At 36.6% G+C, this 16,398-nt stretch overlaps 13 non-coding genes across 13 annotated transcripts; all 13 read right to left on the bottom strand.

Annotated features, from left to right (window-relative positions):
* Window positions 1-115: 115 nt before the first annotated feature.
* Window positions 116-235, bottom strand: LOC139506138 (5S ribosomal RNA). Its single transcript, XR_011659944.1, has one exon. It is a non-coding gene; the product is annotated as a 5S ribosomal RNA (ribosomal RNA).
* Window positions 236-2,821: 2,586 nt separating this feature from the next.
* LOC139506116 (5S ribosomal RNA) lies at window positions 2,822-2,940 on the bottom strand. Its single transcript, XR_011659924.1, has one exon. It is a non-coding gene; the product is annotated as a 5S ribosomal RNA (ribosomal RNA).
* Window positions 2,941-3,078: 138 nt separating this feature from the next.
* Window positions 3,079-3,197, bottom strand: LOC139506105 (5S ribosomal RNA). Its single transcript, XR_011659913.1, has one exon. It is a non-coding gene; the product is annotated as a 5S ribosomal RNA (ribosomal RNA).
* A 1,972-nt stretch (window positions 3,198-5,169) lies between these two features.
* LOC139506128 (5S ribosomal RNA) lies at window positions 5,170-5,288 on the bottom strand. The gene has a single exon (XR_011659935.1). It is a non-coding gene; the product is annotated as a 5S ribosomal RNA (ribosomal RNA).
* A 138-nt stretch (window positions 5,289-5,426) lies between these two features.
* Window positions 5,427-5,545, bottom strand: LOC139506140 (5S ribosomal RNA). Its single transcript, XR_011659946.1, has one exon. It is a non-coding gene; the product is annotated as a 5S ribosomal RNA (ribosomal RNA).
* A 1,971-nt stretch (window positions 5,546-7,516) lies between these two features.
* Window positions 7,517-7,635, bottom strand: LOC139506141 (5S ribosomal RNA). Its single transcript, XR_011659947.1, has one exon. It is a non-coding gene; the product is annotated as a 5S ribosomal RNA (ribosomal RNA).
* Window positions 7,636-7,773: 138 nt separating this feature from the next.
* On the bottom strand, window positions 7,774-7,892 carry LOC139506106 (5S ribosomal RNA). The gene has a single exon (XR_011659914.1). It is a non-coding gene; the product is annotated as a 5S ribosomal RNA (ribosomal RNA).
* A 1,971-nt stretch (window positions 7,893-9,863) lies between these two features.
* On the bottom strand, window positions 9,864-9,982 carry LOC139506107 (5S ribosomal RNA). The gene has a single exon (XR_011659915.1). It is a non-coding gene; the product is annotated as a 5S ribosomal RNA (ribosomal RNA).
* A 138-nt stretch (window positions 9,983-10,120) lies between these two features.
* On the bottom strand, window positions 10,121-10,239 carry LOC139506108 (5S ribosomal RNA). Its single transcript, XR_011659916.1, has one exon. It is a non-coding gene; the product is annotated as a 5S ribosomal RNA (ribosomal RNA).
* A 2,031-nt stretch (window positions 10,240-12,270) lies between these two features.
* LOC139506109 (5S ribosomal RNA) lies at window positions 12,271-12,389 on the bottom strand. The gene has a single exon (XR_011659917.1). It is a non-coding gene; the product is annotated as a 5S ribosomal RNA (ribosomal RNA).
* A 138-nt stretch (window positions 12,390-12,527) lies between these two features.
* On the bottom strand, window positions 12,528-12,646 carry LOC139506110 (5S ribosomal RNA). The gene has a single exon (XR_011659918.1). It is a non-coding gene; the product is annotated as a 5S ribosomal RNA (ribosomal RNA).
* Window positions 12,647-14,508: 1,862 nt separating this feature from the next.
* On the bottom strand, window positions 14,509-14,627 carry LOC139506111 (5S ribosomal RNA). Its single transcript, XR_011659919.1, has one exon. It is a non-coding gene; the product is annotated as a 5S ribosomal RNA (ribosomal RNA).
* A 138-nt stretch (window positions 14,628-14,765) lies between these two features.
* On the bottom strand, window positions 14,766-14,884 carry LOC139506112 (5S ribosomal RNA). The gene has a single exon (XR_011659920.1). It is a non-coding gene; the product is annotated as a 5S ribosomal RNA (ribosomal RNA).
* Window positions 14,885-16,398: the final 1,514 nt, after the last annotated feature.

Here is a 16,398-nt window from a genome sequence, read left to right on the forward strand (position 1 = left end):
TATAAGGTTAGGTAGTAGCATTTTTGAAAAGAAATTTATATAAAACAGATTTTTTCAGAAGCAAAACTTTACATTAATTGTTTGGTAGAAATGCAAAATTATAGGTACAAAAAAATGTCTACAACACCCGGTATTCCCAGGCGGTCACCCCATCCAAGTACTAACCGGGCTCGACGTTGCTTAACTTCGGTGATCGGACGAGAACCGGTGTTTTCAACGTGATATGGTCGTAGACACAGAAGTGTCAAAATGTTTGATATATAAAGTTAGGAAGTAGCAATTTTGAACAGATCTAGAATTTGTATAAAAAAAAATTTCAGGTTTAAGATAGAAGCAAAACTAAACACTTACTGCACGATCCAGAGAGTGGAAGATAGTAAAACTAGGCAAGTACACATGGACTTTATAGTAGAAAAAAATTGCAGAGAAGACAGAGAGATTTAGAATATGGGACAAGCTATATTTTATTTGTGACTAATACCATGCAACAATTTCAGACTCTTTTGAAAAATTTTGGTAGCCCTTAAAAGGGCTGTTTAAGCTTTAAAAGCATCAGGATGCTTCCTTTATTTACTTCTTCTTTGGTGTCTTTGCCTTCTTTGGTTTAGCTGCAGCCTTTGTCTTCTTGGGAGATTTTGTGGCTTTCTTTGCAGATTTGGCAGCAGGTTTTGCAGCAGGTTTCTTTGCAGCTGGTTTCTTTGCTTTTGGTTTAGCTGCTTTCTTTTCACCTGCTGGTTTCTTTGCTGCAGGTTTCTTTGCGGCAGTCTTTTTGGTAGGTGTCTTTGCCTTCTTTGGCTTGGCGGCTTTAGGTTTAACTACTTTCTTTGCTGGTTTCTTAGCTGGTTTAGCCACTTCCCCAATCTTAAAGCTTCCAGAAGCGCCGGTACCCTTCGACTGTTTCAAGCTATTGCTCTTCACTCCTGATTTCAGAGCTAACTTCAAGTGAGTGTTTACTGTTTTTGCATCGCTACCAACGCTGAAGTTTGCTAAGATATACTTAAGGATGGCTTGACGGCTGGAGCCTCCACGCTCTTTCAAAGCAGATATAGCCTTTCCGACCATCTCGCTGTATTTTGGATGAGTAGCTACTTTCTTTGGTTTAGCTGCAACTTTCTTCTTTGGTGACTTAGCTGGGGTCTTTACTACTGGTGCTGACATTTTGCGGTTTTGGTTGTTGAACGATGTGTGCGAATGAACGACAGATTACAATGTTTTCCAAACATATATATATATGGAAGTGTTTAACGACCTTGACTGGCTTTTCAGCCCTCGCACGGTCGGCTCGGTGCCCGAAGACGATTGGTGAGCATTTAAATATTTTGTGCCGTGGGTCAGGAACGGGTAGCAAAGGACGCCGAATGGAGGCCGCCATCTTGGTTTTGGTGAGTTGATTTTACTTTTTGACTATTTTTGTTGTTTTCTTTACTTCACAACGGCTGCTTTCAGGGCCAGTTTGGTCAGCTTGGCAGCCCGCTAGCCTCGATGATGGAGTACTGGTAGATGAATCGTGGACGTAGTTCTAAGATGACAGGAAGCGTTATCAGGACCAAAGCCCTGAGGCAGTGAAATGTAGGTCGTATCACCCAACAGCCTAGGATACAGCCCTCGGACGTTAATCGGCATGACACTCCCCATAATAGACAATGGTTTTGGAGGCATGTTAACGCGGGTACGCCTACTACTACGTCTCTCTGTACGGCATGGATTGGTTTCTGTCATCTTAGTAGTATGTCGTTGACCATCTAGCAATAAACCCTCATCGAAGATAGCGGGTAAAGGAGAGCTGACCCAGCACGTCCGTTCAGCTGTAAGGACTGAGACGTGACTGTGATGTTTTTTTTCCAAACCTCACTGACATAGTGTAATTATCTATCTAACGCGGACCTCGACGAGAGCACCCTTAAACTTTCATGACAATCTAATTCAAACAGATCGACAAGAAAATCTGTGTGCTTGTTCGACAAGTTTTAATCATTTGTTTCAAATAAATTGTACGTTTTGATATATAAATCATACACGAAAATCTTCAGCAGGAATTTTTCTTTCAGAATATGTCATAAGAATTAAACAAAATACCACGAGTAAAGAAATATTTACGATTAATGTACAACTTGTCAATTTCTCTCGTGCGATTCTTCATCAGAAAACGTGTTGTATTATTTCACAAAAACTAGATTGTGCCGTAAAAATGATATACCTTTGTAGTAAAATCATTTCTTTATATGTTTTTGCTTTCAGATATACGTAGAAATAAAGAGACTTCCCAAAAATTTAGATTTTGCCTTCGATATGAAAGCACACAAAGATGGCAAACTTCGAAAGCGGGACTTCCTTGACCGAGATGAAAGACGTTTCAAATATTCGAATTTTTTACTGGAACTTTACAAGCTATAATTAGTATTTATTGTTTATTATTTGTTTTTGCTATAATGAATTTTTGCTAATCAGAATTCTTTCAGAAAAATAGTGAATCATATAAGCCCTGGTCAAAAAGAAAGAGGCGATTTCAAATGACGACAAATGGCGGATACCATATTATCACAGACGACCTAATTTAAAAAAAAAAATATATATGTAGCCACATGCATGTGGAAGGAGTGGAATTCTTAAGTGTATATAACTTGACTTGCATGTATTTCACGTAAAAATATTTCACCATGCAGATGGGTATTGAAAAATAAATAAATTTATGAATGATTTATTTTCTGTTTTCTTCATTCATTGATAGCTAGATATGTTGAATATTACATCCAAGTAAATTAGTAAAAAAAATCATAGAACAATTATGTTTGGTAGGAATGCAAAATTATAAGTAAAAAAATGTCTACAACACCCGGTATTCCCAGGCGGTCACCCATCCAAGTACTAACCGGGCTCGACGTTGCTTAACTTCGGTGATCGGACGAGAACCGGTGTTTTCAACGTGATATGGTCGTAGACACAGAAGTGTTAAAATTTTTGATATATAAGGTTAGGTAGTAGCATTTTTGAAAAGAAATTTATATAAAACAGATTTTTTCAGAAGCAAAACTTTACATTAATTGTTTGGTAGAAATGCAAAATTATAGGTACAAAAAATGTCTACAACACCCGGTATTCCCAGGCGGTCACCCATCCAAGTACTAACCTGGCTCGACGTTGCTTAACTTCGGTGATCGGACGAGAACCGGTGTTTTCAACGTGATATGGTCGTAGACACAGAAGTGTCAAAATGTTTGATATATAAAGTTAGGAAGTAGCAATTTTGAACAGATCTAGAATTTGTATAAAAAAAAATTTCAGGTTTAAGATAGAAGCAAAACTAAACACTTACTGCACGATCCAGAGAGTGGAAGATAGTAAAACTAGGCAAGTACACATGGACTTTATAGTAGAAAAAAAATTGCAGAGAAGACAGAGAGATTTAGAATATGGGACAAGCTATATTTTATTTGTGACTAATACCATGCAACAATTTCAGACTCTTTTTGAAAAATTTTGGTAGCCCTTAAAAGGGCTGTTTAAGCTTTAAAAGCATCAGGATGCTTCCTTTATTTACTTCTTCTTTGGTGTCTTTGCCTTCTTTGGTTTAGCTGCAGCCTTTGTCTTCTTGGGAGATTTTGGGGCTTTCTTTGCAGATTTGGCAGCAGGTTTTGCAGCAGGTTTCTTTGCAGCTGGTTTCTTTGCTTTTGGTTTAGCTGCTTTCTTTTCACCTGCTGGTTTCTTTGCTGCAGGTTTCTTTGCGGCAGTCTTTTTGGTAGGTGTCTTTGCCTTCTTTGGCTTGGCGGCTTTAGGTTTAACTACTTTCTTTGCTGGTTTCTTAGCTGGTTTAGCCACTTCCCCAATCTTAAAGCTTCCAGAAGCGCCGGTACCCTTCGACTGTTTCAAGCTATTGCTCTTCACTCCTGATTTCAGAGCTAACTTCAAGTGAGTGTTTACTGTTTTTGCATCGCTACCAACGCTGAAGTTTGCTAAGATATACTTAAGGATGGCTTGACGGCTGGAGCCTCCACGCTCTTTCAAAGCAGATATAGCCTTTCCGACCATCTCGCTGTATTTTGGATGAGTAGCTACTTTCTTTGGTTTAGCTGCAACTTTCTTCTTTGGTGACTTAGCTGGGGTCTTTACTACTGGTGCTGGTGCGTCTGACATTTTGCGGTTTTGGTTGTTGAACGATGTGTGCGAATGAACGACAGATTACAATGTTTTCCAAACCTCACTGACATAGTGTAATTATCTATCTAACGCGGACCTCGACGAGAGCACCCTTAAACTTTCATGACAATCTAATTCAAACAGATCGACAAGAAAATCTGTGTGCTTGTTCGACAAGTTTTAATCATTTGTTTCAAATAAATTGTACGTTTTGATATATAAATCATACACGAAAATCTTCAGCAGGAATTTTTCTTTCAGAATATGTCATAAGAATTAAACAAAATACCACGAGTAAAGAAATATTTACGATTAATGTACAACTTGTCAATTTCTCTCGTGCGATTCTTCATCAGAAAACGTGTTGTATTATTTCACAAAAACTAGATTGTGCCGTAAAAATGATATACCTTTGTAGTAAAATCATTTCTTTATATGTTTTTGCTTTCAGATATACGTAGAAATAAAGAGACTTCCCAAAAATTTAGATTTTGCCTTCGATATGAAAGCACACAAAGATGGCAAACTTCGAAAGCGGGACTTCCTTGACCGAGATGAAAGACGTTTCAAATATTCGAATTTTTTACTGGAACTTTACAAGCTATAATTAGTATTTATTGTTTATTATTTGTTTTTGCTATAATGAATTTTTGCTAATCAGAATTCTTTCAGAAAAATAGTGAATCATATAAGCCCTGGTCAAAAAGAAAGAGGCGATTTCAAATGACGACAAAAGGCGGATACCATATTATCACAGACGACCTAATTAAAAAAAAAAATATATATATGTAGCCACATGCATGTGGAAGGAGTGGAATTCTTAAGTGTATATAACTTGACTTGCATGTATTTCACGTAAAAATATTTCACCATGCAGATGGGTATTGAAAAATAAATAAATTTATGAATGATTTATTTTCTGTTTTCTTCATTCATTGATAGCTAGATATGTTGAATATTACATCCAAGTAAATTAGTAAAAAAAATCATAGAACAATTATGTTTGGTAGGAATGCAAAATTATAAGTAAAAAAATGTCTACAACACCCGGTATTCCCAGGCGGTCACCCATCCAAGTACTAACCGGGCTCGACGTTGCTTAACTTCGGTGATCGGACGAGAACCGGTGTTTTCAACGTGATATGGTCGTAGACACAGAAGTGTTAAAATTTTTGATATATAAGGTTAGGTAGTAGCATTTTTGAAAAGAAATTTATATAAAACAGATTTTTTCAGAAGCAAAACTTTACATTAATTGTTTGGTAGAAATGCAAAATTATAGGTACAAAAAATGTCTACAACACCCGGTATTCCCAGGCGGTCACCCATCCAAGTACTAACCGGGCTCGACGTTGCTTAACTTCGGTGATCGGACGAGAACCGGTGTTTTCAACGTGATATGGTCGTAGACACAGAAGTGTCAAAATGTTTGATATATAAAGTTAGGAAGTAGCAATTTTGAACAGATCTAGAATTTGTATAAAAAAAAATTTCAGGTTTAAGATAGAAGCAAAACTAAACACTTACTGCACGATCCAGAGAGTGGAAGATAGTAAAACTAGGCAAGTACACATGGACTTTATAGTAGAAAAAAATTGCAGAGAAGACAGAGAGATTTAGAATATGGGACAAGCTATATTTTATTTGTGACTAATACCATGCAACAATTTCAGACTCTTTTTGAAAAATTTTGGTAGCCCTTAAAAGGGCTGTTTAAGCTTTAAAAGCATCAGGATGCTTCCTTTATTTACTTCTTCTTTGGTGTCTTTGCCTTCTTTGGTTTAGCTGCAGCCTTTGTCTTCTTGGGAGATTTTGTGGCTTTCTTTGCAGATTTGGCAGCAGGTTTTGCAGCAGGTTTCTTTGCAGCTGGTTTCTTTGCTTTTGGTTTAGCTGCTTTCTTTTCACCTGCTGGTTTCTTTGCTGCAGGTTTCTTTGCGGCAGTCTTTTTGGTAGGTGTCTTTGCCTTCTTTGGCTTGGCGGCTTTAGGTTTAACTACTTTCTTTGCTGGTTTCTTAGCTGGTTTAGCCACTTCCCCAATCTTAAAGCTTCCAGAAGCGCCGGTACCCTTCGACTGTTTCAAGCTATTGCTCTTCACTCCTGATTTCAGAGCTAACTTCAAGTGAGTGTTTACTGTTTTTGCATCGCTACCAACGCTGAAGTTTGCTAAGATATACTTAAGGATGGCTTGACGGCTGGAGCCTCCACGCTCTTTCAAAGCAGATATTGCCTTTCCGACCATCTCGCTGTATTTTGGATGAGTAGCTACTTTCTTTGGTTTAGCTGCAACTTTCTTCTTTGGTGACTTAGCTGGGGTCTTTACTACTGGTGCTGGTGCGTCTGACATTTTGCGGTTTTGGTTGTTGAACGATGTGTGCGAATGAACGACAGATTACAATGTTTTCCAAACCTCACTGACATAGTGTAATTATCTATCTAACGCGGACCTCGACGAGAGCACCCTTAAACTTTCATGACAATCTAATTCAAACAGATCGACAAGAAAATCTGTGTGCTTGTTCGACAAGTTTTAATCATTTGTTTCAAATAAATTGTACGTTTTGATATATAAATCATACACGAAAATCTTCAGCAGGAATTTTTCTTTCAGAATATGTCATAAGAATTAAACAAAATACCACGAGTAAAGAAATATTTACGATTAATGTACAACTTGTCAATTTCTCTCGTGCGATTCTTCATCAGAAAACGTGTTGTATTATTTCACAAAAACTAGATTGTGCCGTAAAAATGATATACCTTTGTAGTAAAATCATTTCTTTATATGTTTTTGCTTTCAGATATACGTAGAAATAAAGAGACTTCCCAAAAATTTAGATTTTGCCTTCGATATGAAAGCACACAAAGATGGCAAACTTCGAAAGCGGGACTTCCTTGACCGAGATGAAAGACGTTTCAAATATTCGAATTTTTTACTGGAACTTTACAAGCTATAATTAGTATTTATTGTTTATTATTTGTTTTTGCTATAATGAATTTTTGCTAATCAGAATTCTTTCAGAAAAATAGTGAATCATATAAGCCCTGGTCAAAAAGAAAGAGGCGATTTCAAATGACGACAAAAGGCGGATACCATATTATCACAGACGACCTAATTTTAAAAAAAAATATATATATGTAGCCACATGCATGTGGAAGGAGTGGAATTCTTAAGTGTATATAACTTGACTTGCATGTATTTCACGTAAAAATATTTCACCATGCAGATGGGTATTGAAAAATAAATAAATTTATGAATGATTTATTTTCTGTTTTCTTCATTCATTGATAGCTAGATATGTTGAATATTACATCCAAGTAAATTAGTAAAAAAAATCATAGAACAATTATGTTTGGTAGGAATGCAAAATTATAAGTAAAAAAATGTCTACAACACCCGGTATTCCCAGGCGGTCACCCATCCAAGTACTAACCGGGCTCGACGTTGCTTAACTTCGGTGATCGGACGAGAACCGGTGTTTTCAACGTGATATGGTCGTAGACACAGAAGTGTTAAAATTTTTGATATATAAGGTTAGGTAGTAGCATTTTTGAAAAGAAATTTATATAAAACAGATTTTTTCAGAAGCAAAACTTTACATTAATTGTTTGGTAGAAATGCAAAATTATAGGTACAAAAAATGTCTACAACACCCGGTATTCCCAGGCGGTCACCCATCCAAGTACTAACCGGGCTCGACGTTGCTTAACTTCGGTGATCGGACGAGAACCGGTGTTTTCAACGTGATATGGTCGTAGACACAGAAGTGTCAAAATGTTTGATATATAAAGTTAGGAAGTAGCAATTTTGAACAGATCTAGAATTTGTATAAAAAAAAATTTCAGGTTTAAGATAGAAGCAAAACTAAACACTTACTGCACGATCCAGAGAGTGGAAGATAGTAAAACTAGGCAAGTACACATGGACTTTATAGTAGAAAAAAATTGCAGAGAAGACAGAGAGATTTAGAATATGGGACAAGCTATATTTTATTTGTGACTAATACCATGCAACAATTTCAGACTCTTTTTGAAAAATTTTGGTAGCCCTTAAAAGGGCTGTTTAAGCTTTAAAAGCATCAGGATGCTTCCTTTATTTACTTCTTCTTTGGTGTCTTTGCCTTCTTTGGTTTAGCTGCAGCCTTTGTCTTCTTGGGAGATTTTGTGGCTTTCTTTGCAGATTTGGCAGCAGGTTTTGCAGCAGGTTTCTTTGCAGCTGGTTTCTTTGCTTTTGGTTTAGCTGCTTTCTTTTCACCTGCTGGTTTCTTTGCTGCAGGTTTCTTTGCGGCAGTCTTTTTGGTAGGTGTCTTTGCCTTCTTTGGCTTGGCGGCTTTAGGTTTAACTACTTTCTTTGCTGGTTTCTTAGCTGGTTTAGCCACTTCCCCAATCTTAAAGCTTCCAGAAGCGCCGGTACCCTTCGACTGTTTCAAGCTATTGCTCTTCACTCCTGATTTCAGAGCTAACTTCAAGTGAGTGTTTACTGTTTTTGCATCGCTACCAACGCTGAAGTTTGCTAAGATATACTTAAGGATGGCTTGACGGCTGGAGCCTCCACGCTCTTTCAAAGCAGATATAGCCTTTCCGACCATCTCGCTGTATTTTGGATGAGTAGCTACTTTCTTTGGTTTAGCTGCAACTTTCTTCTTTGGTGACTTAGCTGGGGTCTTTACTACTGGTGCTGGTGCGTCTGACATTTTGCGGTTTTGGTTGTTGAACGATGTGTGCGAATGAACGACAGATTACAATGTTTTCCAAACCTCACTGACATAGTGTAATTATCTATCTAACGCGGACCTCGACGAGAGCACCCTTAAACTTTCATGACAATCTAATTCAAACAGATCGACAAGAAAATCTGTGTGCTTGTTCGACAAGTTTTAATCATTTGTTTCAAATAAATTGTACGTTTTGATATATAAATCATACACGAAAATCTTCAGCAGGAATTTTTCTTTCAGAATATGTCATAAGAATTAAACAAAATACCACGAGTAAAGAAATATTTACGATTAATGTACAACTTGTCAATTTCTCTCGTGCGATTCTTCATCAGAAAACGTGTTGTATTATTTCACAAAAACTAGATTGTGCCGTAAAAATGATATACCTTTGTAGTAAAATCATTTCTTTATATGTTTTTGCTTTCAGATATACGTAGAAATAAAGAGACTTCCCAAAAATTTAGATTTTGCCTTCGATATGAAAGCACACAAAGATGGCAAACTTCGAAAGCGGGACTTCCTTGACCGAGATGAAAGACGTTTCAAATATTCGAATTTTTTACTGGAACTTTACAAGCTATAATTAGTATTTATTGTTTATTATTTGTTTTTGCTATAATGAATTTTTGCTAATCAGAATTCTTTCAGAAAAATAGTGAATCATATAAGCCCTGGTCAAAAAGAAAGAGGCGATTTCAAATGACGACAAAAGGCGGATACCATATTATCACAGACGACCTAATTTAAAAAAAAAATATATATATGTAGCCACATGCATGTGGAAGGAGTGGAATTCTTAAGTGTATATAACTTGACTTGCATGTATTTCACGTAAAAATATTTCACCATGCAGATGGGTATTGAAAAATAAATAAATTTATGAATGATTTATTTTCTGTTTTCTTCATTCATTGATAGCTAGATATGTTGAATATTACATCCAAGTAAATTAGTAAAAAAAATCATAGAACAATTATGTTTGGTAGGAATGCAAAATTATAAGTAAAAAAATGTCTACAACACCCGGTATTCCCAGGCGGTCACCCATCCAAGTACTAACCGGGCTCGACGTTGCTTAACTTCGGTGATCGGACGAGAACCGGTGTTTTCAACGTGATATGGTCGTAGACACAGAAGTGTTAAAATTTTTGATATATAAGGTTAGGTAGTAGCATTTTTGAAAAGAAATTTATATAAAACAGATTTTTTCAGAAGCAAAACTTTACATTAATTGTTTGGTAGAAATGCAAAATTATAGGTACAAAAAATGTCTACAACACCCGGTATTCCCAGGCGGTCACCCATCCAAGTACTAACCGGGCTCGACGTTGCTTAACTTCGGTGATCGGACGAGAACCGGTGTTTTCAACGTGATATGGTCGTAGACACAGAAGTGTCAAAATGTTTGATATATAAAGTTAGGAAGTAGCAATTTTGAACAGATCTAGAATTTGTATAAAAAAAAATTTCAGGTTTAAGATAGAAGCAAAACTAAACACTTACTGCACGATCCAGAGAGTGGAAGATAGTAAAACTAGGCAAGTACACATGGACTTTATAGTAGAAAAAAATTGCAGAGAAGACAGAGAGATTTAGAATATGGGACAAGCTATATTTTATTTGTGACTAATACCATGCAACAATTTCAGACTCTTTTTGAAAAATTTTGGTAGCCCTTAAAAGGGCTGTTTAAGCTTTAAAAGCATCAGGATGCTTCCTTTATTTACTTCTTCTTTGGTGTCTTTGCCTTCTTTGGTTTAGCTGCAGCCTTTGTCTTCTTGGGAGATTTTGTGGCTTTCTTTGCAGATTTGGCAGCAGGTTTTGCAGCAGGTTTCTTTGCAGCTGGTTTCTTTGCTTTTGGTTTAGCTGCTTTCTTTTCACCTGCTGGTTTCTTTGCTGCAGGTTTCTTTGCGGCAGTCTTTTTGGTAGGTGTCTTTGCCTTCTTTGGCTTGGCGGCTTTAGGTTTAACTACTTTCTTTGCTGGTTTCTTAGCTGGTTTAGCCACTTCCCCAATCTTAAAGCTTCCAGAAGCGCCGGTACCCTTCGACTGTTTCAAGCTATTGCTCTTCACTCCTGATTTCAGAGCTAACTTCAAGTGAGTGTTTACTGTTTTTGCATCGCTACCAACGCTGAAGTTTGCTAAGATATACTTAAGGATGGCTTGACGGCTGGAGCCTCCACGCTCTTTCAAAGCAGATATAGCCTTTCCGACCATCTCGCTGTATTTTGGATGAGTAGCTACTTTCTTTGGTTTAGCTGCAACTTTCTTCTTTGGTGACTTAGCTGGGGTCTTTACTACTGGTGCTGGTGCGTCTGACATTTTGCGGTTTTGGTTGTTGAACGATGTGTGCGAATGAACGACAGATTACAATGTTTTCCAAACAACAAATGGAAGTTTTTAACGACCTTGACTGGCTATACAGCCCTTGCACGGTCGGCTAACCTCACTGACATAGTGTAATTATCTATCTAACGCGGACCTCGACGAGAGCACCCTTAAACTTTCATGACAATCTAATTCAAACAGATCGACAAGAAAATCTGTGTGCTTGTTCGACAAGTTTTAATCATTTGTTTCAAATAAATTGTACGTTTTGATATATAAATCATACACGAAAATCTTCAGCAGGAATTTTTCTTTCAGAATATGTCATAAGAATTAAACAAAATACCACGAGTAAAGAAATATTTACGATTAATGTACAACTTGTCAATTTCTCTCGTGCGATTCTTCATCAGAAAACGTGTTGTATTATTTCACAAAAACTAGATTGTGCCGTAAAAATGATATACCTTTGTAGTAAAATCATTTCTTTATATGTTTTTGCTTTCAGATATACGTAGAAATAAAGAGACTTCCCAAAAATTTAGATTTTGCCTTCGATATGAAAGCACACAAAGATGGCAAACTTCGAAAGCGGGACTTCCTTGACCGAGATGAAAGACGTTTCAAATATTCGAATTTTTTACTGGAACTTTACAAGCTATAATTAGTATTTATTGTTTATTATTTGTTTTTGCTATAATGAATTTTTGCTAATCAGAATTCTTTCAGAAAAATAGTGAATCATATAAGCCCTGGTCAAAAAGAAAGAGGCGATTTCAAATGACGACAAAAGGCGGATACCATATTATCACAGACGACCTAATTTAAAAAAAAAATATATATATGTAGCCACATGCATGTGGAAGGAGTGGAATTCTTAAGTGTATATAACTTGACTTGCATGTATTTCACGTAAAAATATTTCACCATGCAGATGGGTATTGAAAAATAAATAAATTTATGAATGATTTATTTTCTGTTTTCTTCATTCATTGATAGCTAGATATGTTGAATATTACATCCAAGTAAATTAGTAAAAAAAATCATAGAACAATTATGTTTGGTAGGAATGCAAAATTATAAGTAAAAAAATGTCTACAACACCCGGTATTCCCAGGCGGTCACCCATCCAAGTACTAACCGGGCTCGACGTTGCTTAACTTCGGTGATCGGACGAGAACCGGTGTTTTCAACGTGATATGGTCGTAGACACAGAAGTGTTAAAATTTTTGATATATAAGGTTAGGTAGTAGCATTTTTGAAAAGAAATTTATATAAAACAGATTTTTTCAGAAGCAAAACTTTACATTAATTGTTTGGTAGAAATGCAAAATTATAGGTACAAAAAATGTCTACAACACCCGGTATTCCCAGGCGGTCACCCATCCAAGTACTAACCGGGCTCGACGTTGCTTAACTTCGGTGATCGGACGAGAACCGGTGTTTTCAACGTGATATGGTCGTAGACACAGAAGTGTCAAAATGTTTGATATATAAAGTTAGGAAGTAGCAATTTTGAACAGATCTAGAATTTGTATAAAAAAAAATTTCAGGTTTAAGATAGAAGCAAAACTAAACACTTACTGCACGATCCAGAGAGTGGAAGATAGTAAAACTAGGCAAGTACACATGGACTTTATAGTAGAAAAAAATTGCAGAGAAGACAGAGAGATTTAGAATATGGGACAAGCTATATTTTATTTGTGACTAATACCATGCAACAATTTCAGACTCTTTTTGAAAAATTTTGGTAGCCCTTAAAAGGGCTGTTTAAGCTTTAAAAGCATCAGGATGCTTCCTTTATTTACTTCTTCTTTGGTGTCTTTGCCTTCTTTGGTTTAGCTGCAGCCTTTGTCTTCTTGGGAGATTTTGTGGCTTTCTTTGCAGATTTGGCAGCAGGTTTTGCAGCAGGTTTCTTTGCAGCTGGTTTCTTTGCTTTTGGTTTAGCTGCTTTCTTTTCACCTGCTGGTTTCTTTGCTGCAGGTTTCTTTGCGGCAGTCTTTTTGGTAGGTGTCTTTGCCTTCTTTGGCTTGGCGGCTTTAGGTTTAACTACTTTCTTTGCTGGTTTCTTAGCTGGTTTAGCCACTTCCCCAATCTTAAAGCTTCCAGAAGCGCCGGTACCCTTCGACTGTTTCAAGCTATTGCTCTTCACTCCTGATTTCAGAGCTAACTTCAAGTGAGTGTTTACTGTTTTTGCATCGCTACCAACGCTGAAGTTTGCTAAGATATACTTAAGGATGGCTTGACGGCTGGAGCCTCCACGCTCTTTCAAAGCAGATATAGCCTTTCCGACCATCTCGCTGTATTTTGGATGAGTAGCTACTTTCTTTGGTTTAGCTGCAACTTTCTTCTTTGGTGACTTAGCTGGGGTCTTTACTACTGGTGCTGGTGCGTCTGACATTTTGCGGTTTTGGTTGTTGAACGATGTGTGCGAATGAACGACAGATTACAATGTTTTCCAAACCTCACTGACATAGTGTAATTATCTATCTAACGCGGACCTCGACGAGAGCACCCTTAAACTTTCATGACAATCTAATTCAAACAGATCGACAAGAAAATCTGTGTGCTTGTTCGACAAGTTTTAATCATTTGTTTCAAATAAATTGTACGTTTTGATATATAAATCATACACGAAAATCTTCAGCAGGAATTTTTCTTTCAGAATATGTCATAAGAATTAAACAAAATACCACGAGTAAAGAAATATTTACGATTAATGTACAACTTGTCAATTTCTCTCGTGCGATTCTTCATCAGAAAACGTGTTGTATTATTTCACAAAAACTAGATTGTGCCGTAAAAATGATATACCTTTGTAGTAAAATCATTTCTTTATATGTTTTTGCTTTCAGATATACGTAGAAATAAAGAGACTTCCCAAAAATTTAGATTGCTATAATTAGTATTTATTGTTTATTATTTGTTTTTGCTATAATGAATTTTTGCTAATCAGAATTCTTTCAGAAAAATAGTGAATCATATAAGCCCTGGTCAAAAAGAAAGAGGCGATTTCAAATGACGACAAAAGGCGGATACCATATTATCACAGACGACCTAATTTAAAAAAAATATATATATATGTAGCCACATGCATGTGGAAGGAGTGGAATTCTTAAGTGTATATAACTTGACTTGCATGTATTTCACGTAAAAATATTTCACCATGCAGATGGGTATTGAAAAATAAATAAATTTATGAATGATTTATTTTCTGTTTTCTTCATTCATTGATAGCTAGATATGTTGAATATTACATCCAAGTAAATTAGTAAAAAAAATCATAGAACAATTATGTTTGGTAGGAATGCAAAATTATAAGTAAAAAAATGTCTACAACACCCGGTATTCCCAGGCGGTCACCCATCCAAGTACTAACCGGGCTCGACGTTGCTTAACTTCGGTGATCGGACGAGAACCGGTGTTTTCAACGTGATATGGTCGTAGACACAGAAGTGTTAAAATTTTTGATATATAAGGTTAGGTAGTAGCATTTTTGAAAAGAAATTTATATAAAACAGATTTTTTCAGAAGCAAAACTTTACATTAATTGTTTGGTAGAAATGCAAAATTATAGGTACAAAAAATGTCTACAACACCCGGTATTCCCAGGCGGTCACCCATCCAAGTACTAACCGGGCTCGACGTTGCTTAACTTCGGTGATCGGACGAGAACCGGTGTTTTCAACGTGATATGGTCGTAGACACAGAAGTGTCAAAATGTTTGATATATAAAGTTAGGAAGTAGCAATTTTGAACAGATCTAGAATTTGTATAAAAAAAAATTTCAGGTTTAAGATAGAAGCAAAACTAAACACTTACTGCACGATCCAGAGAGTGGAAGATAGTAAAACTAGGCAAGTACACATGGACTTTATAGTAGAAAAAAATTGCAGAGAAGACAGAGAGATTTAGAATATGGGACAAGCTATATTTTATTTGTGACTAATACCATGCAACAATTTCAGACTCTTTTTGAAAAATTTTGGTAGCCCTTAAAAGGGCTGTTTAAGCTTTAAAAGCATCAGGATGCTTCCTTTATTTACTTCTTCTTTGGTGTCTTTGCCTTCTTTGGTTTAGCTGCAGCCTTTGTCTTCTTGGGAGATTTTGTGGCTTTCTTTGCAGATTTGGCAGCAGGTTTTGCAGCAGGTTTCTTTGCAGCTGGTTTCTTTGCTTTTGGTTTAGCTGCTTTCTTTTCACCTGCTGGTTTCTTTGCTGCAGGTTTCTTTGCGGCAGTCTTTTTGGTAGGTGTCTTTGCCTTCTTTGGCTTGGCGGCTTTAGGTTTAACTACTTTCTTTGCTGGTTTCTTAGCTGGTTTAGCCACTTCCCCAATCTTAAAGCTTCCAGAAGCGCCGGTACCCTTCGACTGTTTCAAGCTATTGCTCTTCACTCCTGATTTCAGAGCTAACTTCAAGTGAGTGTTTACTGTTTTTGCATCGCTACCAACGCTGAAGTTTGCTAAGATATACTTAAGGATGGCTTGACGGCTGGAGCCTCCACGCTCTTTCAAAGCAGATATAGCCTTTCCGACCATCTCGCTGTATTTTGGATGAGTAGCTACTTTCTTTGGTTTAGCTGCAACTTTCTTCTTTGGTGACTTAGCTGGGGTCTTTACTACTGGTGCTGGTGCGTCTGACATTTTGCGGTTTTGGTTGTTGAACGATGTGTGCGAATGAACGACAGATTACAATGTTTTCCAAACCTCACTGACATAGTGTAATTATCTATCTAACGCGGACCTCGACGAGAGCACCCTTAAACTTTCATGACAATCTAATTCAAACAGATCGACAAGAAAATCTGTGTGCTTGTTCGACAAGTTTTAATCATTTGTTTCAAATAAATTGTACGTTTTGATATATAAATCATACACGAAAATCTTCAGCAGGAATTTTTCTTTCAGAATATGTCATAAGAATTAAACAAAATACCACGAGTAAAGAAATATTTACGATTAATGTACAACTTGTCAATTTCTCTCGTGCGATTCTTCATCAGAAAACGTGTTGTATTATTTCACAAAAACTAGATTGTGCCGTAAAAATGATATACCTTTGTAGTAAAATCATTTCTTTATATGTTTTTGCTTTCAGATATACGTAGAAATAAAGAGACTTCCCAAAAATTTAGATTTTGCCTTCGATATGAAAGCACACAAAGATGGCAAACTTCGAAAGCGGGACTTCCTTGACCGAGATGAAAGACGTTTCAAATATTCGA

This window comes from Mytilus edulis, unplaced genomic scaffold (genome assembly GCF_963676685.1).
Source record: "Mytilus edulis unplaced genomic scaffold, xbMytEdul2.2 SCAFFOLD_338, whole genome shotgun sequence".
NCBI classification, from domain to species: Eukaryota; Metazoa; Mollusca; class Bivalvia; order Mytilida; family Mytilidae; genus Mytilus; species Mytilus edulis.